The sequence below is a fragment of the Chlorocebus sabaeus genome, chromosome 19 (genome assembly GCF_047675955.1).
Source record: "Chlorocebus sabaeus isolate Y175 chromosome 19, mChlSab1.0.hap1, whole genome shotgun sequence".
Taxonomy (NCBI): domain Eukaryota; kingdom Metazoa; phylum Chordata; class Mammalia; order Primates; family Cercopithecidae; genus Chlorocebus; species Chlorocebus sabaeus.
The window spans coordinates 5,553,340-5,575,201 of record NC_132922.1 but is presented as its reverse complement, the minus strand read 5'-3'; the positions used below and the strand labels follow the sequence as shown (position 1 = coordinate 5,575,201).

Sequence of the window (21,862 nt, the reverse complement as noted above, 5' to 3'; positions counted from 1 at the left end):
TGGCGGGCGCCTGTAGTCCCAGCTACTCGGAAGGCTGAGGCAGGAGAAAGGCGTGAACCCGGGAGGCGGAGCTTGCAGCGAGCTGAGATCCGGCCACTGCACTCCAGTCTGGGCGACAGAGTGAGACTCCGTCTAAAAAAAAAAAAAAAAAAAAAAAAAATCTGCATAGCTCCGCTGGGGCCTGGGTGGTGGGGGCAGAGATCTTATCCAACTTCACAAATGAGATTCTGCAGGGTCTAGTGACTCACTGGAGGTCACCCAGCTGGTAAGAAGAGGAACCGGAACTTAAAACCTCAGGGCTTCCACCCAGGGCTCCTTCTTCTGATCCACAAACTCAGCCCAAGCCTTGAGAGCAACAAATGAGTCAAGGGCCAGGACTGCAGCCTGGAGCCGCCCCATGAGGGTGTGGGAGCCGAGGGAGGGGTGCCATGGTGCACGTGGAGGAGGGAAGCCCCTATTTTTCCGGAATCCCACGCCCTGGGATCCCGGGGCAAGGCTGGCCAGGGCTGACCTTCCTTCTCACTGTAGCATCTGCTCACAGGGCCAAGGATTGCTTTGATGACAGACTGCAGGCAGAGTGAGTGGCCGGCAGGAGCCACGTGCTTTCAGGGCCTCCTGCAGCCACCCCTGCCTCCGCGCTCCCTCTACAGTCCACCTCAACACAGCAGCCCGGGCCATAGTCAGATGGTGCCATTGCTGTTCTCATCTCACACAGAGTAAAACCTCAATTCTCATCTCCGCCTGCAAGTCCCTGTGTGATCCAGTGCCTGCTGATCTCACCAAGCTCTCCTGGAACCAAATCAGCAGAACAACGCCATGGCAGGGGCCTCCCTCTCAGAGGAGGAGGCATTGACAGGAGATCATCTCAGGGCAGACGGTTCTAGACCAGGACAGAGCTGTAACTGAGGCCTGAGGCAGCAGGTGCCTAGCCAGGGGCCAGCAAGGAGGTCTGAGTACTGGAGGTCAGTGTTAGAAAACAGTCGGGGCCCAGACCAGGCAGCCCATGAATGGGTTTTTCTTTGGTCCACAGTATATTACAAAATGGACCCACACACATATAGCTAACCGATTTTTTTTTTTTTTTTTTTTTACAGAGTCTCTTGCTCTGTTGCCCAGGCTGGAGTGCAATGGTGCGATCTCCGCTCACTGCAACCTCTGCCTGTCAGGTTCAAGCGATTCCCCTGCCTCAGCCTCCTGAGTAGCTGGGACTAAAGGCCCCCTGCCAACACACCTGGCTCATTTTTGTAGTTTTAGTAGAGACAGGGTTTCACCATGTTGGCCAAGCTGGTCTTGAACTCTCGACCTCAAGTGATCCACCTGTCTTGGCCTCCCAAAGTGTTGGGATTACAGGCATGAGCCACCGTGCCTGACCAAATTAACTGATTTTTGACCAAAGTGATGAAGCAATTCAGTGGGGAAAGAAAAGTGTTTCCACAAAGAGTGTTGGATCAACTGGATGTCCATAAAAAAAAAAAAAAAAAAAAAAGAACTTCTGCACTTACCTCATACTACATACAAAAATTAATTTGGGGCCAGGCACAGTGGCTCATGCCTGTAATCCCAACACTTTGGGAGGCTGAGGCAGGTGGATCACGAGTCAGGAGTTTGAGAATAGCCTGACCAACATGGTGAAACCCTATCTTTACTAAACATACAAAAATTAGCCGGGTGTGGTGGTGCTCACCTGTAAACCCAGCTACTCAGGAGGCTGAGGCAGGAGAATGGCTTGAACGCGGGAGGTGGAGCTTGCAGTGAGCCGAGATCACACCACTGTACTCCAGCCTGGGTGACAGAGCAATACTCCGTCTCAAAATAAATAAATAAATCTGAAGGAGTCTAGAAAATGGATCACAGACCTAAATGGAAGAATTAAAACTGTGAAAATTTTACATGAAAACGGCAGAAAATCTTAGTAACCTTCAGTTAGACGGAGGTTTCTGAAACAGCACACAAAAAGCACAAACTAGAAAAGGAATAATTGATAAATTAGACTTTATCCAAATTAAACATTGTTGGTTTTTGCAAAGCATACATCCAACAAAGGACTTGTATCTAGAACAGTTTCTCAGCCTTTTTCCATTCCCTTCCTCATCCAAGGAATATTTTTAGACAATCCTTCCCAATCACCCCCATGAAAATTGAATACACAGGCACCCGTTTATGTATTGTGAGTTTTTTGTGCTTTGTACATAAAGAGCACAGTTTTTTTCATTTCACAAGAACCAATTTTTTCCCATTGGGGGAATTTTGCCTCCACTGAAAATGCATCATCAGGCCAGGCGCAATGGTACACGCCTGTTGTAATCCCAGCACTTTTGGAGGCAGAGGCAGGCAGATTACTTGAGCCCAGGAGTTCAAGACCAAGCTGGACAACGTGGCGAAACCCTGTATCTACAAAAAAGTACAAAAACTAGCCGGGTGTGGTGGTGCATGCCTATGGCCCCAGCTACCCAGGAGGCTGTGATGGGAAGATTACCTGAGTCCCGAAGGTCGAGGTTGCAATGAGCCACTGCACTCTAGCCTGGGCAACAGAATGAGACCCTGTCAAAAAGAAGAGGAGGAGGAGGAGGAGGAGGAAGAGGAAGAGGAAGAGGAAGAGGAAGAGGAAGAGGAAGAAGAAGAAGAAGAAGAAGAAGAAGAAGAAGAAGAAGAAAAGAGGAGGAAGAAGAAACATGATCTAGAATATAAAAAGAACTCTTACTAGTAAACAACGACAACTTATTATTATTTTTTTTTTTAGTGGGCAGCAGATTTGAATAAACTTTTCACCAAATAAGGTAAACAGATGACAGACACGAAAAGAAGTTCAGAACCATGAGTTCCGGCTGGGCTCGGTGGTTCACACCTGTAATCCCAGCACTTTGGGAGGCCGATGAGGGGCGGTCACAAGGTCAGGAGTTTGAGACCAGCCCAGCCAACATGGTGAAACCCCGTCTCTAATAAAAATACAAAAATTAGCCTGGTGTGACGGTGCACACCTGTAATCCCCGCTGCTCGGGAGGTTGAGGCAGGAGAATCGCTTGAACCCAGGAAGCAGAGGTTATTGAGAGTCAAGATCACGCCACTGCACTCCAGCCTGGGTGACAGAACAAGACTGTTTCAACAACAACAACAACAACAACAACAACAAAACATGAGTCCCAGTCGGGTGTGGTAGCTCACGCCTGTAATCTCAGCAGTTTGGGAGGGTGAGGTGGGTGGATCACCTGAGTTCAGGAGTTCAAGACCAGCCTGGCCAACATGGATAAATCCCGTGTCTACTAAAAATACAAAATTAGCTGGGTGTGGTGGTGCATGCCTGTAATCCCAGCTACTCGGGAGGCTGAGGCAGGAGAATCGCTTGAACCTGGGAGACGGAGGTTGTGGTGAGCCAAGATTGTGCCATTGCTCTCCAGCCTGGGCAACAAGAACGATACTCCGTCTCAAAAAAAAAAAAAAAGAGTCACTAGGGAATGAGATATTACAATGAGACACCACTATACACATACTAGAATGGCCAAAATGAAGACTGAACATACCAAGTGTTGGTGAAGATGTGGAGGAACTGGAATTCTCATGCGCTGCTGGTGGGAATGCAAATGGACATCCACTGAAAAACAATTTGGCAGCTTCTTAAAAAGTTGAACACATACCTGCCACATGGCCCAGCCATTGTGCTCTTAGGTATTTACCCAACTGAAACGAGAGCACATGTCCACATGGAGACTTGAACAGGAAGGTTCATAGCAGTTTTAGAGCTAACTTTTTTTTTTTTTTTTTTTTTTTTTGGTGACAGAGTCTCGCTCTGTCACCCAGGCTGGAGTGCAGTGGCACAATCTCAGCTCACCAAGCTCCGCCTCCCGGGTTCACGCCATTCTCCTGCCTCAGCCTCCTGAGTAGCTGGGACTACAGGCGCCCGCCACCACGCCCGGCTAGTTTTTTTGTATTTTTTAGTAGAGACAGGGTTTCACCGTGTTAGCCAGGATGGTCTCGACCTCTCGACCTCGTGATCCACTCGCCTCGGCCTCCCAAAGTGCTGGGATTACAGGCGTGAGCCACCGCGCCTGGCCTAGAGCTAACATTTTAAAAGTGCTCATCAACAGGTGAATGGATCAGCTAACTGCACATCCAGTTGCATATCCTACAATTGAATACTACTCTGCAATAAAAAGGAATGAACTATTAATGTCATCTAAGAAAATGGATGAACCTCAAAATAGTTATACTGAGCGAAAGAAGCCAGGCCAAAAAAGAACACGTTGTGATTCCGCTTACATGAAATTCTGAAAATTGCAGTCTCGTCTATAGTGGCAGAAGCAGACCAGTTGTTGCTTGGGGGTGGAATGGGGGTGGGGTGGAGGAGAGGGGAGGGGGGATGAAGAGGGAATGGATTACAAAGGGACAGGGGCACAATATTTTTTTCTTTTCCTTTTTTCTTTCTTTCTTTTCTTTTTTTCTTTTCTTTTCTTTCTTTTTTCTTTTTTTTGAGCCTGTCACCCAGGCTGGAGTGTAGTGGTCTCGGCTCACTGCAACCTCTGCCTCCTGGATTCAAGTGATTCTCCTGCCTCAGCCTCCCAAGTAGCTGGGACTACAGGTACATGCCATCACACCAGCTAATTTTTGTATTTGTAGTAGAGAGGGGGTTTTGCCATGTTGGCCAGACTGGTTTCAAACTCCTGACCTCAGGTGATCTACCTGCCTCAGTCTCCCAAAGTGCTGGGATTACAAGCATGAGCCACTGCACCCAACCAGGGGCACACTTTTGGGAGTGATGGAAATGGTCATTATCTTACTATGGTGATGGATTCACAGAATATACATCAATATGTCAAAACTTGTCAAACTGTATACTTCAAATATGTGTGACTTATTTTATTATTTTATTTTGAGACAGGGTCTTGCTTTGCCATCCAGGCTGGATGCAGTGGCACTATCACAGCTCACTGTAGCCTTGAACTCCAGGGCTCAAGCAATCTTCCTGCCTCAGCCTCCTCAGTAGGTGGGATTACAGGCACGCGCCACCACACCCAGCTAATCTTTTATTTTTATAGAGATGAGGTCTCACTATGTTGCCCAGGCTGGTCTTGAACTCCTGGGCTCAAATGATCCTCCTGCCCGTGTCCACTCATGGTCCTTCCCTCTGCCGCACACAGGAAGGACCCGGGGCAAGAGGATCTGCGGGGGGCTGAGTGGAGGAGCCTAGGAGAGAGGAGGCCCGAGGTAGGGGATGGAGGGGACAAGGTGCATGCCCCGCCACTGCTGGGCTTCCCGTCCCCCTCTCCCTCCCCGCCAGCCTGCAGCCTTCCAACCTCTGCCCCTGCCCCTCCGCTCAGACCTTCCCCCAGCTCCAAAACCGTCCTGGGCTGCCAGGCCCCGCCCCGTCGCCCCCCATCCTCCACCCCCTGCCCCTTGCTGACCCCATCACCCAGCCCTCGCCCCTCCCTCCTCCTGACAGCCGCTGGTGTGGTTCCCTCTGCCTGAAAGATCTTCCCAGTCTCCCCAACCTCCCTGTGTCCCCTCCTCCAGGTCCCCCGCACAGACACCCCCTTCTGGTGAGGCCACCGATGCAAGCCCCGCCTCCATCCCTTCACCCCTCAACCGCCCCCATCCCCCCTCGCCCGCCCCATCTCCTGCCCTCGTCTCCCCCAGCAGAAGAGAGCTCAGCGGGTTTGCTGGCTGCGTCCCCGCTGAAAGGCGACCCCGGGAGCACAGGCTTCTGCCCTGTCCTGATGTCCCCAGCAGCGCTGGGCCCGCAGCAGTGCTCGCTGGGTTTTTGTTGCACCTTTGAGAGGGAAAGGAGCTCGGTGTCCCCTGCAGCCCCTGGAAGTGAGGCGAAGGAGGCCAGGATGGAGTTGGGTGGGCACCCGCCGTGTGGTCGTCCCTGGATCGTGGAGGATGCGGGCCCTGAACACTAGTCCCTGGGCGGGACCCTCCCTCCATTATAAAAATAATAATAAAGCAAAAGCATCTCGCGACTGCGCTGCTATAAAGGCAAATGTATCGAAATTATACGCGAAAACAATTACTTCTCCCTGGGAGGGCCTTCTTCTGATGCTAATAGAAATTGGGGGAGTCAGCCTTGCGGTGGGCGCGGCACCGCCCCTTCCCCGGCCAAACCGCCCGCGCTGCGCCGCCAGGGGGCGCCCGACACCAACGCGAGGCTCCCCGGGTCAGCGGGGCGGGGCCTGTGTAGGTTGGGGCGGGGGCGGGGGCGGGGGCGGGGGCGGGGGCGCGACGCCGCAATCCACAGCCAGGACCCTGCTCTCCCGGCCCCGGCCCGCCCTTGCGGTCCCGGCTGCACCCAAACCCAACCCCCTGCAATTCTCACCGCTAGGCATAGTGCTTACTGTTCCTTCCACCGGAAACACGGGGCATCCTTTACCCGTTCAAGACCCAGTCGAGGCACCACCGCCTCCAGCAAGCCTTCCCGAGCCTCGGGCTGAACCAGGCACCTTCCTTGGGCTCCTACAGGTTCCCTGGCCAAACTGTCACTCTGTATTCTTCTCCTAAGACAGTAGACAGTGAGTCCCCTGGCCGGGATGGGGCTGGGTCACCCACGATCCTAGAATGAGCACGTGGTGAATGGGTTTCAGGTGAATAAATCTGGGAGCTGGGAGCCCCATGCACCTTACTCAGATAATCGATGGTGGAAGTCCTGTCCCCCCACCCACCCTTGCTTAGAGCCTGGGACCACAGATGCTCAGTAAGTAACTGGGCTCCCTAGCTCCTGCCTCAGCCTGTTAGCCCCCATCTGTAATTTCTGAGGGCTGAAATCTTCCTCCTGCAGAACCTCAGGCTCTGAAGGGGATACTTAGCGGGCCAGGTGAGCCCAACCTTTGCATCTAACACCCTTCCCTCTGTTCGCAGTATCTGTTACCTTGTTCAGCTGGGGTGGGGGATCGTTTGTGAGATTTGTTTTCAAATTGTGAGCAATAATAAAGTATTTAAAGATTTGGGAGGCTGAGGCGGGTGGATCACGAGGTCAGGAGATCGAGACCATCCTGGCTAACACGGTGAAACCCCGTCTCTACTAAAAATACAAATACAAAAATAAAATTAGCCGGGCGTGGTGGCGGGCGCCTGTAGTCCCAGCTACTCGGGAAGCTGAGGCAGGAGAATGGAGTGAACCTGGGAGGTGGAGCTTGCAGTGAGCCGGGATCACGCCACTGCACTCCACTGCACTCCAGCCTGGGCGACAGAGCAAGACTCTGTCTCAAAACAAACAAAAAATTTTTGAAAACCATTTTCTTACGAATAATAGAGAAGATTCCAGTTATCCCTGTAGTAATCTGTCTTACTCATTTGCAACCTTGCAGACTCGGTGGTTTCAAAAAGTCTTGCAAATACTCAGCCTTTCATTCCCCAGGTTCCTGTGCTGGCATCAGGCTCACACATGCACCGGCTGACTAGTTCAGGCACAGACGAAGCGGAGTGCCTGGGTTTAAATTCCAGCTCCACTCTCCATGGCTGTGTGACGTTAGGTAAACTACTCAGCCTCTCTGTGCCTCAATTTCTTCATGTGTAAACTGGGATGGTGATGTCAGAGCCACCCCTGGGATTCTCAGGACGATTCAGGAAACTGCCTGTGGTGCACTCAGGAGGGTGTGAGCCACAGAGGAAGCGCTTGGTAGGGGTTAGTAGTGAGCACTACTATTAGGCCTTCCGGGTCACTGTCACATGCTCAGGGAAGTGGGGGAGAAAGGAGCGAAGCTTGCCTGGCCTCAGGGCGGCACTGCATGAAGCCCCTGAGACCCTCTTTTCTCACACTCTTCTCACGTAACCCTGGCCGCACGTGGGGACGCACCTGTGTTTTTTCTCTCCCCCATCCTCCTGACTGAGAACTCCTGGAGGGAGGACAGGGCTGAATTGTTGGGGGCAGGAGAGAATGTGGTTGCCCTCCTCTCCTGGGCGAGAACTCTTCACTCTGGGGTGGGAGTCAAGGTCCTGACTTGAGGAAGCGGGAGCTCCGCGTCGGCTGAGTGAATGAATGAATGAATGAATGAATGCATATGCCAGGAGCAGTGTCACACAGTGGCTAAGGACAGGGGCGTCGGCTTCCAACAGCCTCAGATTCAAATTCTGGCTCACCCACTTACAGTCATGGGGACCCTACTACCTGACTGCTCTGTACCCCGGCATCCTCCTCTGCACCGCCCACCTTGTGCCCAATCTCTGGATGTTTGTGTCTGCTTTAAACCTGTCCACTGAAGCCCCAGGTGCCTGTATTTGGAGATAGAACCTATAAGGAGGTAGTTAAGGTTCAATGAGGTCACGAGGGTGGGGCCATCATGATGGGATTAGTGCCCTCATTAGAGAGAGCTTGTGCTCTCCCACTCTCTCACTCTCTCTCTTTTTTTTTTTTCTGAGACAAAGTCTCACTGTGTCACCCAGGCTGGACTGCAGTGGTGCAATCTCGGCTCACCACAACCTCTGCTTCCTGGGTTCAAGCAATTCTCCTGCCTCAGCCTCCTAAGTAGCTGGGACTACAGGCATGTGCCACCATGCCTGGCTAATGTTTTTTGAATTTTTAGTGGAGAAGGGGGGTCTCACTATGTTGCCCAGGCTGGTCTTGAACTCCTGAGCTCAAGTGATCCTCCCACCTCAGCCTCCTAAAGTGCTAGGATTACAGGCATGAGCCACCAAACCCAGCCAAAAACTGAATTTTGAAATTTAATTTTAATTAACGTTAAACAGGCACAGTTGTCTAGCGGCTATAGTATGAGACAGTGCAGGCCTAGAGAAAGGAGAAGCTTGGCCACACAGACTGATTTGAAGGGCAGCGAGGGATCAGCTTCTTCCCAAAAGACACCCCCTGCCCCGCCCCTTGGTGTGCTTCATCCGTCAGTGCGGGTTGTCTGAAGCAAGGTTCCACTAAACAAGCAAATGCCCAGCATTCAGTCAGCAAGCGCTTGTGATGTGCACCGCCCCATTTAATCTTCACAATTGGGTATTGTTGTGTGCATTATGTTATTTAATCCTAAGAGCTGATCAACAAGGGAGAGATTGTGATCATTTTCGTTTGGTCTTAGCCAAAAGGCCGAGAAGCGATGGTTATCATTTTCGAATGTGGATACAGTGCAGAGAGGCAAAGTGCCCTGCCCAGAACCACAGAGGCGAGTCCTTTGGGTTTAACCTTCATGTCTCCCAGCCTCCCCAGGAAACCGCCCGGGACAGCTGGAGGCATTCACAGCCCATGTGAGCAAGTTTGTTAGGACTTGAAGGCTGGTGGCTGTTAGGGGTTGAGTGGGGACAGGGACATGGAACTAGTTCTGGAGCTGGCGTTTCTGGCAGAATGTTCCAAAAATAGGAACTAGCAGCCAAAGGACAATGTCAGAAACGACCAAGTCAGAAGTGGTCTGTGTCTGAGCCGGGAGAGGCAGCAGAGAGGACTGTGCTTTGATACACATTTGGGTAAATAAGCACGCCTGTTTTGTAGATGGGGAAGCTGGGGCAGACACGGGGCAAAAACACAGGTTTTAAGCCTATCCTGGACAGACATGGTGGCTCATGCTTATAATCCCAACACTTTGGGAGGCCAAGGTGGGAAGCTCGCTTGAAGCTAGGAGTTCAAGACCAGCCTGGGCAATAAAGCAAGACCCCATGGTGTGCGCCTGTAGTCCCAGCTACTCAGGAGACTGAGATGGGAGGATCACTTGAGCCCAGAAGGTTGAGGCTGGGGTGAGCTATGTTTGGGCCACTGCACCCCAACCTGGGTGACAGAGCAAGACCCTGCCTCTAAAAAAATAAAATAGGCCAGCCCTGCTGGGGCTGTGCTGGTGGCTGGACTCTGAGCTTCCCTCTGAGCCTTGGTCTCTCCTCACCAAAACCACTTGGGGGTGGATCTGACTCACATAGAGGCCCCTGCAGCTGGTCTGGCAGTGCCTGGGATGGACCAGGCAGGAGGAGGGTGGGCAACGGTAAAAATACACTGAGGTCCAGAGTCCAGGCTCCTAGTGTGCAGCCATCACTGGGGCCTAGGGGTGCCCACCCCAGCCCTCCATCCACAAGAACTCCTGAAACTGGACTCAGGGTATCACAGCATCCATTCAGTTTTTGGCTGGGTCCAGTGGCTCACGCCTGTAATCCCAGCACTTTGGAAAGCCGAGGTGGGAGGATCACTTGAGCTCAGGAGTTCGAGACCAGCTAGGGCAACATAGTGAGACTCCCTTCTCTACTAAAAGAATGTATCTGGGTCAGGTGCAGTGGCTCACGCCTGTAATCCCAGCACTTTGGGAGGCCGAGGCGGGTGGATCACGAGGTCAGGAGATGGAGACCATCCTGGCTAACACAGTGAAACCCCGTCTCTACTAAAAAATACAAAAAAATTTGCTGGATGTGGGCGGGTGCCTGTAGTCCCAGCTACTTGGGAGGCTGAGGCAGGAGAATGGTGTGAACTCAGGAGGCAGAGCTTGCAGTGAGCCGAAATCGCACCACTGCACTCCAGGCTAGGTGACACAGTGAGACTCCGTCTCAAAAAAAAAAAAAAACATATCCAGAGATCTGGCAGGAGATTCAGGAAAAATCACTGCAGCACTGTAACCCCATTTTCCTCCTCTGTAAAGTGGGGGTGGCATGGATGGTCTCCCTGAGTTGCTACAGGGTTGAAGGGGCACTGCTTGGGAGCTGTGAGGTGCTCCTGCTTCCACCCGGGGCCTGCACTAATCTTCCTGGCTCTGACCCCTGACCCAAGACTGGTTCAGGGTGAAGGGTCAGTGGTCCACACGGTAGAGGGAGAGAAATTTTGAGACAACAGACTCTGTTCAGGGGACAGGAAAGGCCCTCATCCCCACTGGCTTCCAGATCTCCCACATAAGGAGAAATTAATGTTTGATCCAAGCTTCATTCCAGAGACGGATGAACCAGTTTACTGCTGCTGACTGAGAGGACACCCACCCCTGCCATCGCACCTCACTGCCCTTTGGACTTGACACAGGACTTCTCCTGGGCCCCATCGGTCCCATTGTCCCAGGCCTCTGTGCTCAGCATGGAACCGAGCAGCCGGGGTTTGGCCAGGCACAGTGGCTCACGCCTGTAATCCTAGCACTTTGGGAGGCTGAGGCAGGCGGATCACCTGAGCTTGGGAGTTGGAGACCAGCCTGGTCAACATGGAGAAACCCCATTTCTACTAAAGAATACAAAATTAGCCAAGTGTGGTGGTGCATGCTTGTAATCCCAGCTACTCAGGAGGCTGAGGCAGGAGAATCGCTTGAACCCAGGAGGCGGAGGTTGCGGTGAGCCGAGATCACGCCACTGCACTCCAGCCTGGGCAACAAGAGCGAAACTCCATCTCAAAAAAAAGAAAGAGAGAGAGAGAGAGAGAGAGAGAGAGAGAGAGAGAGAGAGAGAGAGAGAGAGAGAGAATTTACTTGTTCATTCATTCATCAAACATTGCTGAGAATGTGCCCTGTGCAGGACACAGCAGGAGGAGGATTTGGGCCAGGCCTTGGAGAACGGAGGACTTCCATGGTGGAACGTGGAGCATGGGCACCCCAGGCAGTGGGCACAGCAAGTATGAAAAGAGCTTCAAGGCAGGGGTGGGGGGCTTTGACTGTCGATACCAGAGTTGGAGGGCACTGCAAAAGTCCTCATCCTTGGAGCCACCAAGGGGCAAGAGAGAGCTGGGTGAGCTTGAGGACCTGTCAGTGTTCAGTGGGGCTGGTGCCAGGGAATGAGGTAAGAGAGGAATGAGGGGAGGTGGAGAGGTTGGTGGGAGCCGACTGGCTACCAGGGCCTTGCACACCGTGGTAGGAAGCGTGGGCTGTTTTTTAAATTTTACTGTTTTATTTTTTTATTTTTTGAGATGAAGTCTTACTATGTCATCCAGGCTGGAGTGCAGTGGTGTGATCTCGGCTTATTGCAGCCTCCCCCTCCTGGGTTCAAGCGATTCTCCTGCCTCAGCCTCCTGAGTAGCTGGGACTACAGGTGCATGCCACCACGCCTGGCTAATTTTTATATTTTTAGTAGAGATGGGGATTTCAGCATGTTGACCAAGATGGTCTCAATCTCCTGACCTTGTGATCCGCCCACCTTGGCCTCTCAAAATGCTGGGATTATAGGCGTGAGCCACTGCACCCAGCCCAGAGAAACTTTTTTAAAAAAGAAATGTCACCCTGGCTTCTGGGTAGGGACGAATCAGTGACACAGGAACAGGGAGACCTAGTAGGAGGCCGATCTCTGTAGAGGACAGGGTGTGAACACTGGGGTCCCATGGCCTGGGTGTAAAACCCACCTACCTACTCCCTGTGTCCTACCTGGAGGACGCTGGGTCTGTCTACCTGTCCATCTTGGCAGGGTCAGGCACTGTGCAGGTGCCGGGGTTACAGCTCACATTTTAGTGGGCAGTTATTCAACTGCCTTGAGCCTCACTTCATCTGAAGGTAATGGAGGTAATAACAGTACCCGCCTGCCAGACCAGATGTGACAAATAATTTGAAATGTGTAAAATGCTTAGCACAGTCCCTGACATGTGGGACCAATTGTTACTGTGTTACTAGTTCAGGCATGAAAGTGTGGAGGGGGCCAATTGTGTGTGTTAGGGCTCAACCACACCCCCTAAAACTCATCTGTCGGCCGGGCGCGGTGGCTCAAGCCTGTAATCCCAGCACTTTGGGAGGCTGAGATGGGCGGATCACGAGGTCAGGAGATCGAGACCATCCTGGCTAAACCGGTGAAACCCCGTCTCTACTAAAAAAATACAAAAAACTAGCCGGGCGAGGTGGCGGGCGCCTGTAGTCCCAGCTACTCGGGAGGCTGAGGCAGGAGAATGGCGTGAACCCGGGAGGGGGAGCTTGCAGTGAGCTGAGATCCGGCTACTGCACTCCAGCCTGGGCGACAGAGCAAGACTCCGTCTCAAAAAAAAAAACAAAAAAACAAAAAAACTCATCTGTCAAAGTCCTAAGGTTTAGTACCTCAGTAAGTGACTGGATTTGGAGACAGGCTCTTTAAAAGGGTAATTAAGGTAACCTGAGGTCATTAGGGTGGGCCTTAATCCAATATGACTGGTGTCCCTATAAGAAGAGGGAGGTTAAGGCGGGATGCAGTGGCTCACGCCTGTAATCCCAGCGCTTTGGGAGGCTGAGGCAGGTGGATCACCTGAGGTCAGGAGTTTGAGACCAGCCTGGCCAACGTGGAGAAACCCCGTCTCTATTAAATATACAAAAAATTAGCTGGACATGGTGGCGCACACCTGTAATCCCAGCTACTCAGGAGGCTGAGGCAGGAGAATCGCTTGAACCCAGGAGACAGAGGTTTGGAGTGAGCCGAGATCGCACCATTGCACTCTAGCCTGGGCAACTGAGCCAGACTCCTTCTCAAACAAACAAACAAACAAAATAAATAAATAAATAAATAACAAGAGGAGGTTGGTGGGCTGGGTGTGGTAGTTCACACCTGTAATCCCAGCACTTTGGGAGACTGAGGTGGGGGGATTGCATGAGGTCAGAAGTTCAAGACCAGCCTGGGAAACAAAGTGAGATCCTGTCTCTAGAAAAAATTTAAAAATAAGCCAGGTGGCGGCCAGGTGCAGTGGCTCACACCTGTAATCCCAGCACTTTGGGAGGCCGGGGCAGGTGGACGATGAGGTCAGGAGTTCAAGACCAGCCTGGCCAAGTGGTGAAACCCTGTCTCTACTAAAAAAAAAAAAAAAAAAAATTAGTCGGGCTTGGTGGTGGGCACCTGTAATCCCAGATACTCGGGAGGCTGAGGCAGAGAATTGCTTGAACCCAGGAGGTGGAGGTTGCAGTGAGCCAAGATCATGCCACTGCACTCCAGCCTGGTGACAGAGTAAGGCTCTGTCTCAAGAAAAAAAAAAAAAAAAAAAAGCCACGTGTGGTGACACATGCCTGTGATCCAAGCTATCTGGGAGACTGAGACAGGAGGATCACTTGAGCCCAGGAGCGGGAGGCCGCATGAGCTATGATCGTGCCACTGAACTCCAGCCTGGGCAACAGAGAGAGACCCTGTCTCTTAACACACACACACACATACACACACACACAAAAGGAGATTAGGACACATATACACACACACACATACACACACACACACACAAAAGGAGATTAGGACACATACACACACACACACACACACACACACAGGAAAGCCCACGTGAGGACATAGGGAGAAGACTGCCATCTGCAAGCCAGGAAGAGAGGGCTCAGAAAGAACCCTTGATCTTGATTAGCCAGCATCTTGATCTTAGACTTCCAGTCTCTGGAACTGAGAATGTGAATTTCTGTGTAAGCTGCCCCGTCTGCCTTACTCATTACAGCAACCCTAGAACATGAATGCACCGTGCCAGGCAGCAGTGGCAGCATTAGAATGGAAGAGGTGGGTTCCAGAGTCACTGGGAAGAGCCGTGTGCCCAGCACACAGTAGGCACTCAACAAACACCTGTTGAGTAAGTTTGGATTCTATGTGAGAGGGGCCTGAAAGGAAAGAGATGGCCTGGAGGAGACAAGATTAGCCCAACAGAGCCCAGGGCAGGGGGTGACACCTGGGGACTGTGGGGGACCCTGCCGCTGCCCACCACCCCAGTCACAGGGCACATTCACACCCACGACTGCACTTCATCCCACCCTTCTGCAAGGGGGCCCCTGGAGTATCCCCATCTTCCTGAAAAAGAAACTGAAGGTAAGGACCACTGCAATGAGAATCAGAGCCAGGACTGAACACAGCTCTTCAGAGAGTACTGTCAGGTGCGGCCCCTTGAGGTCACCAGGGAGGGCATGTTCTGCAGGACAGGCAGCTGGAAATGTGGGTCTGGAGCTTGGGAGACAGGTGGGGGCCCCTTAGAGCAAAGTGAGCATCGTCATCACAGAGTGAGGATAGATGGGTGAGCACCAGGCGGGGACTTGGGTTTCTTCACTGGGGTTTTGGTTTCTTGTTGTTTTAAAGTGACTGAATCTCTGGTCGGGCACAATGGTTCACACCTGTAATCCCAGCACTTTGGGAGGCTGAGGCGGGTGGATCACCTGAGGTCAGGAGTTCGAGACCAGTCTGGCCAACATGGTAAAACCCCATCTCTACTAAAAAAAAAAAAAAAAAAAAAATACAAAAACCAGCTGGGTGTGGTGGCACGTGCCTGTAATCCCAGCTATGCCAGGGGCTGAGGCAGGAGAATTGCTTGAACCCGAAAGACAGAGGTTGCAGTGAGTCGAGATCGCCCCACTGTACTTCAGCCTGGGCAACAGAGTGAGACTCCATCTCCAAATAAATAAATACAGTGACTGAATCTCAAAGCACTGAAAAGCTTGGCTTCCGCAGACCTGGGACAGAGCCTCCACACTAAAAGCCAGCACTTGCTACGGTGGGATTCCTGCAACTTCTCTGACTTCTAAAGAAAGGAGTCATGGAAACCAACCTCTTCAGTGTTTAGAGAGACATTTCTGGGTCAAGAATTCCCAGCCCATAAATTCCCCATGCTTCAGATTCAAAGGAGGTCTGTGAAGGGCTGGGCTTTGCTTAACCTTTCATGTCGCAAAACTTCCTGCTTCTCCGGCCTTGGACAAACATGTGCTCCAGGCCAGAGTTCAGAAAGATAGTCTGATGGATCTAGATATATAAATGACCTCAAGTCAGACTGAAGCTGAGTGCTCTAGAAGTGGCCTGATCAAAAAGGAAACATTAAAAAAATTTTTTTTTAACTTTGGGCTGGGCACAGTGGCTCATGCCTGTAATCCTAGCACTTTGGAGGCCAATGCAGGAGGATCAATTGAGCCTAGGAGTTTCAGACTAGCCTGGAAAACATGGTGAAATCCCACCTGTATAAAAATACAAAAATTAACTGGGTGTGGTCACCCCTGCCTGTAGTCCCAGCTACTAGAAAGGCTGAGGTGGGACGATCGCTTGAGCCCAGGGAGATCAAGGCTGCAGTGACCAGGGATCGTGCCACCGCACTCCAGCCTGGGGAATACAGAGAGATCCTGTCTCAAAATAAAAAATTTAAAAAAAAAAAGAAATAAGAAATAAACAAACAGGAAAGTGCACGTGGAGCAGCAAGGGACATTGGCAAGTGTCAGGCCCCCTTTTTCTCCTGTTTCCCCTCCACTGACACCAGCAATGGTCTCTCCCATGTGAATTTCTCACAATGAGTCATTTTTCCTGTACTTCCCCCTCTTCAGAATGAGCCAGACAAAAGTCAGCAATCTTTGAAGTAGACATTTGTTTATAAATCTAAGACTTTTTTTCTTTCCAGAACATGTTTTGGGCCTTTGCAGATTGTTTTAACATTTTCCATATTTGGGCAAAGCAAGAGACAAGAGGAATTTTTGCTTTTTGGTTTTTTTTTTTTTTTTTTTTTTTTAAATAAGAAACTGTAGTGTCTTGGAGAAAACAAGTTCCTAGGCCTCCTTCCTCTCACAAGTGATTCTGGGCTGTGCCTTGAGATCAACCCTGCTGAGGCCGGGCGTGGTGGCTCACACTTGTAATCCCTGCACTTTGGGAGGCTGAGGCATGGATCACTTGAGGGCAGAAGTTCGAGACCAGCCTGGACAACATGGTAAAACCCTGTCTCTACTAAAAATACAAAAATTAGCCAGGTGTGCTGGTGCACGCCTGTAATCCCAGCTACTTGGGAGGCTGAGGCAGGAGAATGACTTGAACCTGGGAGGCGAAGGTTGCAGTAAGCTGAGATCATGACACTGCACTCCAGCCTGGGCGACAGAACAAGACTCCGTCTCAAAAAAAAAAAAAAAAAAAAAAAAAAAAAAAAAAAATCAACCCTGCTGGTCTCTGATAAACTGCAGGTTCACAACCGGGTTCACAAACAATTGTTGAACAAGAAATGTCAGTCTATAAAAATTCTTGGAAGAAAACCGCAGCCCTGTTCAAGAGTTCCTTACCTCTGGCACATTTTCTGTGTATTGAAGATAAGGATATGATCATTCGCTCTCTGCACGTCAGGACTGAGATGTGATCAAACTCCCTCCCCATTTTCTAGAAGGTAAACCGACCCCCAAAGAGGGGAACAGTGCATTTGTGGCAGAGAACAGACTCTCTTCCCCAACATTTTTACTTTGAAAAATGTCAAACCTACAGAAACATTTCAAGAACACTACAGTAAGTACCCGTACTTATTTACCAATTGCTAACACGACACTAAATTTGCTTTGTCTCTTTTTCTCTCAAATCTCATATATGTGTTAGTTTCAGGTATCATGACACTTTATCCACATGCAAGCTGAGAGGATCCCTTGAGGCCAGGAGCTAGAGACCATACTGGGCAACATCGTGAGACCCCATCTCTACCAAAAAAAAAAAAATTAGGGCTGGGCATGGTGGCTCACGCCTGTAATCCCAGCACTTTGGGAGGCCGAGGTGGGCGGATCACAAGGTCAGGAGTTCAAGACTATCCTGCTGAACATGGTGAAACCCCGTCTCTACTAAAAATAAAAAAAACTTAGCCAGGCGTGGTGGCCGGCACCTGTTGTCCCAGGTACTCGGGAGGCTGAGGCAGAAGAATGGTGTGAACCCGGGAGGCGGAGCTTGCAGTGAGCCGAGATTGCGCCACTGCACTCCAGCCTGAGGGACAGAGCAAGAATCTGTCTCAAAAAAACCGCAAAAAACAAACAAACAAAAACTTAGCTCAGCCTAGTGGGGCATGCCTATGGTCCCAGGATTGCTTGAGCCCAGGAAGTCGAGGCTACAGTGAACTATGATCATGCCACTTTGAGCTGTGACTAAAGCTGTGATAACAGAGCCAGACCCTGTCTCTTAGAAAAAGGATAAAGAAAATCAACAGAAACTAATTAATCTCTGTATGACGTTGAGGACTTAACCCCACTTGCAAAAAAGAATAAAACGATCTGAGTAACTATGGAGATGGGTTGTCCAGCGGTACCTCCTTAGTGGAGTACACTCTAAGAACTGGGAGGCCTGTGACAGAATCCTAAACCTCACTAGTGAGTTTGTTATTGGTGGTGGAGAGGGCGGAGCCATTCTGAAGCAACTTTGGGTTATCCTAGGATTGGTGGTACTAGCACCCAGATTCTCACTGTAGGATGAGGGAGATTTGGAATGGAGGAAGGAAAATGCTGGTGTTTTGTTATTTGTAATTAGTTATGGAAAAAATGAATTACTGAAAAGATTTTTAAGTAAAAAAAAGAAAGAAAAGAAAAAGGCTGGCCAGGCACTGTAGCTCATGCCTGTAGTCCCAGCACTTTGGGAGGCTGAGGCAGGTGGATCACTTGAGGTCAGGAGTTCAAGACCAGCCTGGCCACAGGGCAAAAACCTGTCGCTACTAAAAATACAAAAAAATTAGCCGGGCATGGTGGCATGCACCTGTAGTTCCAGCTACTCAGGTGGGAGGCTGAGGCAGGAGAATCTCTTGAACCCAGGAGGTGGAGGCTGCAGTGAGCTGAGATCACCTCATTATACTCCAGCCTGGGCAATAGAGCAAAACTGTCTCAAAAAAAAAAAAAAAAAAAAAAAAAAAGGAAGGAAGGGCAAAGAAAGAAAAAAGAGAAAGAAAGAAAAAAAGAGAAAGAAAGAGAAAGAAAAGAAAGAAAAAAAAAGAAAGAAAGAAAGAAAGAGAAGAAGAAAAAGAAAAAAAAAAAAACCCTAGGTCCACTGAGACAGACCTAGAAGCAGTAATACCCAGTTGCAAGAAGCACCTTGCCACTGTTAGATTCTAAACTCCAGTCCCCAGTGAAAGGCACCGGTGCCTGTTGGAGAGATGGCTGACTCCAGAGCTGGGACAGGGAACGTCAAGAGGAACCCGGGACATTTTATTGTGCCAGAAAGTAAAGAGGTGCTCAAAGAATGGTGGGAGCATGAAAGCAGCTAGCACAGAGCTGCTGGAAGGAGCTGCCAACAGCCAGGCCTGGGAACATTTGAGCACAAAATAAATAATGGAAGTCATACATTCAGCTTGCTTGTTTTTTTTTTTTTGAGACAGAGTCTCACTCTGTCACCCAGGCTGGAGTACAGTGGCATGGCACGATCTCAACTCACTGCAACCTCCACCTCCTGGGTTCAAGCGATTCTCCTGCCTCAGTCTCCCAAGTAGCACTGATTAGAACTCACCATCGAGACCATGTCCTGCCCAAAAGGTTTAACTTGAATCTCATCAATAGGAAACCATCAGACAGATCCACATGGAGGGAATTTCTGCAAACCAGCTGGCCTGGATGCTTTGCAAATGTCCACATCATGAAAGACAGAAGCAAAGCAAAACAAAACAAAAGGCTGAGAACTATCTGATGGTTTCCTATTGATGAGATTCAAGTTAAACCTTTTAGGCAGGACATGGATGTCCAAGTAGCTGGGACTGCAAGTGCCCGCCACCCCACCCGGCTAGATTTTTTTTTTTTTTTTTTTAAGTAGAGAAGGAGTTTCACTATGTTGGCCTGGGTGGTCTCAAACTACTGACCTCATGATCTGCACACCTCAGCCTCCCAAAGTGCTTAGATTACAAGCGTGAGCCACCGTGTCCGGCTGGGGAAAGATTTTTAGGGAACAAGGGCCAGGTGTGGTGGCTCACGCCTGTAATTCCAGCACTTTGGGAGACCGAGGCGGGTGGATCACAAGGTCTGGAAATCAAGACCATCCTGGCAAACACGGTGAAACCCCGTCTCTACTAAAAAAATACAAAAAATCAGCCGGGTGTGGTAGCCGGTGCCTGTAGTCCCAGCTACTTGAGAGGCTGAGGCAGGAGAATGGCTTGAACACGGGAGGTGGAGCTTACAGTGAGCCAAGATCGCGCCACTGCACTCCACTCCATCCTGGGCGACAGAGCTAGATTTCGTCTCAAAAAAAAAAAAAAAAAAAGATTTTTAAGGAACAAGACATACATTAATCCAGAGATGCCAGCTTTACCAAATGATGAAATGGAACGTCCTCAGTAAGGGGACACACTGACGCCACGTGCTTCCTCCATTCTGAATTCCAAATCTCCCTCACCCTACAGTGAGAATATGGGTGCTGGTACCACCAATCCTAGGATAACCCAAAGTTATTTCAGAATGGCTCCACCCTCCCCACTGCCAATAACAAACTCACTAGTGAGGTTTGGGGTTCTGTCACAGTTCTTACAGTGTACTCCACTAAGGAGGTACCGCTGCCTAACGCAGCTCCGTAGTTACTCACATCGTTTTATTCTTTTTTGCAAGTGGGGTTAAGTCATCAACATCATACAGAGATTAATTAGTTTCTGTTGATTTTCTTTATCCTTTTTCTAAGAGACAGGGTCTGGCTCTGTTATCACAGCTTTAGTCACAGCTCAAAGTGGCATGATCATAGTTCACTGTAGCCTCGACTTCCTGGGCTCAAGCAATCCTGGGACTACAGGCATGCCCCACTAGGCTGAGCTAATTTTTTTTTTTTTGGTAGACATGGGGTCTCGCTATGTTGCCCAGGATGGTCTCTAGCTCCTGACCTCAAGGGATCCTCCCACCTTGACCTCCCAAAATGTTGGGATTACAGGCATGAGCCTCCTCACCCCGCTTCTGTTGGTTTTCCTCCTGTCCTTGTTGACTTACTTTTATTTCTTTTTCTTTTTTTTTCTTTTTGAGACGGAGTCTCGCTCTTTCTCCCAGGCTGGATTGCAGTGGCGCAATCTCGGCTCACTGCAAGCTCCGCCCCCGGGTTCACACTATTCTCCTGCCTCAGCCTCCCGAGTGGCTGGGACTACAGGTGCCCACCACCACGCCCAGCTAATTTTTTGTATTTTTAATGGAGACGGAGTTTCACCGTGTTAGCCAGGATGGTCTCGATCTCCTGACCTCATGATCCACCCGCCTCGGCCTCCCAACGTGCTGGGATTATAGGCATGAACCTCCTTGCCCCGCTTCTGTTGTTTTTTCCTCTTATCCTTGTTGACTTATTTTTATTTCTTAAATGTAAAATTGATTTAAGGTGCATCCAGAGATGTGCACAGGTTCTTGTGATGGAAGGAACCACGCAGTCCAGGTGAGGCGCCCGTCGCAATTTTCAAACACCCCTTTAAGAGGTAGGCATTGGCCGGGCGCGGTGGCTCAAGCCTGTAATCCCAGCACTTTGGGAGGCCGAGACGGGCGGATCACGAGGTCAGGAGATCGAGACCATCCTGGCTCACACGGTGAAACCCCGTCTCTACTAAAAATACAAGAAAATTAGCCGGGCGAGGTGGCGGGCGCCTGTAGTCCCAGCTACTCGGAGGCTGAGGCGGGAGAATGGCGTAAACCCGGGAGGCGGAGCTTGCAGTGAGCTGAGATCCGGCCACTGCACTCCAGTCTGGGCGACAGCGCGAGACTCCCTCTCAAAAAAAAAAAAAAAAAAAAAAAGAGGTAGGCATTAACACAGTGTTCCATCCCTTTGGAGGCAGCCCCGGGCTGAGCGCAGGACTCCTGGGTTCCACCAGCCTCGGGGTTTCCAGGAGTCCAAGAGCGGCCAGGGGGTGAGTCCCTGTCCCCGTGCCCCTGACCACGCTCCAATACCTCCCCCACACCCTCCCCCCGGCCTCCTGGGCCTTGGCTTGTGCCTGTGAACCGAAGGGGTCATATTCGGGTCTCTGGACAGCTCCCAGGCCTGGACTTCGTTTTCCAGGATATCACCTTTACTGGTCAACCCATTTTGTTTCACAAGAGCCCATTGAGTGTTTGACACGAAATAGAGCCTCCGTAAATAGTTGTAGGAATTAGCGTCATTTTACAGTATGGAAACTGAAGCTTCAAGTGAGAGTAACTTACCCCCAAGGTCTCATTGGTGAGAGACGCTGTGGAAGGGCTGCCCTGGCCTGGGTACACAGTAGGCGCTTTGATGCAGGCTCGGGAAGGTCCTGCCTGGTGGGATTGCGCCCTGGGGCACCGCGCACGAGTCGGGGAAGCCCCGGGCAGGGCCGTATGTAAATAGCGCGCAAGGAGGCCGCGGATTGGCCGGCCCGGGCGGGGGCGGGGCGCGCCGAGGG

The 21,862-nt window shown here is 50.7% G+C and overlaps 1 long non-coding RNA gene across 2 annotated transcripts; it reads right to left on the bottom strand.

Moving 5' to 3' along the window:
• Positions 1-1,537: 1,537 nt before the first annotated feature.
• LOC140709074 (uncharacterized) lies at positions 1,538-21,796 on the bottom strand. 2 transcript variants are annotated; one of them, XR_012089421.1, is made up of 4 exons: positions 21,645-21,752; positions 3,519-3,589; positions 2,477-3,421; positions 1,538-2,391 (listed from the first exon to the last, which is right to left on the bottom strand). It is a non-coding gene; the product is annotated as an uncharacterized lncRNA (long non-coding RNA). The 2 variants fall into 2 exon arrangements; XR_012089420.1 differs by having other exon boundaries at positions 1,538-3,421; positions 21,645-21,796.
• Between the last annotated feature and the right edge of the window lie 66 nt (positions 21,797-21,862).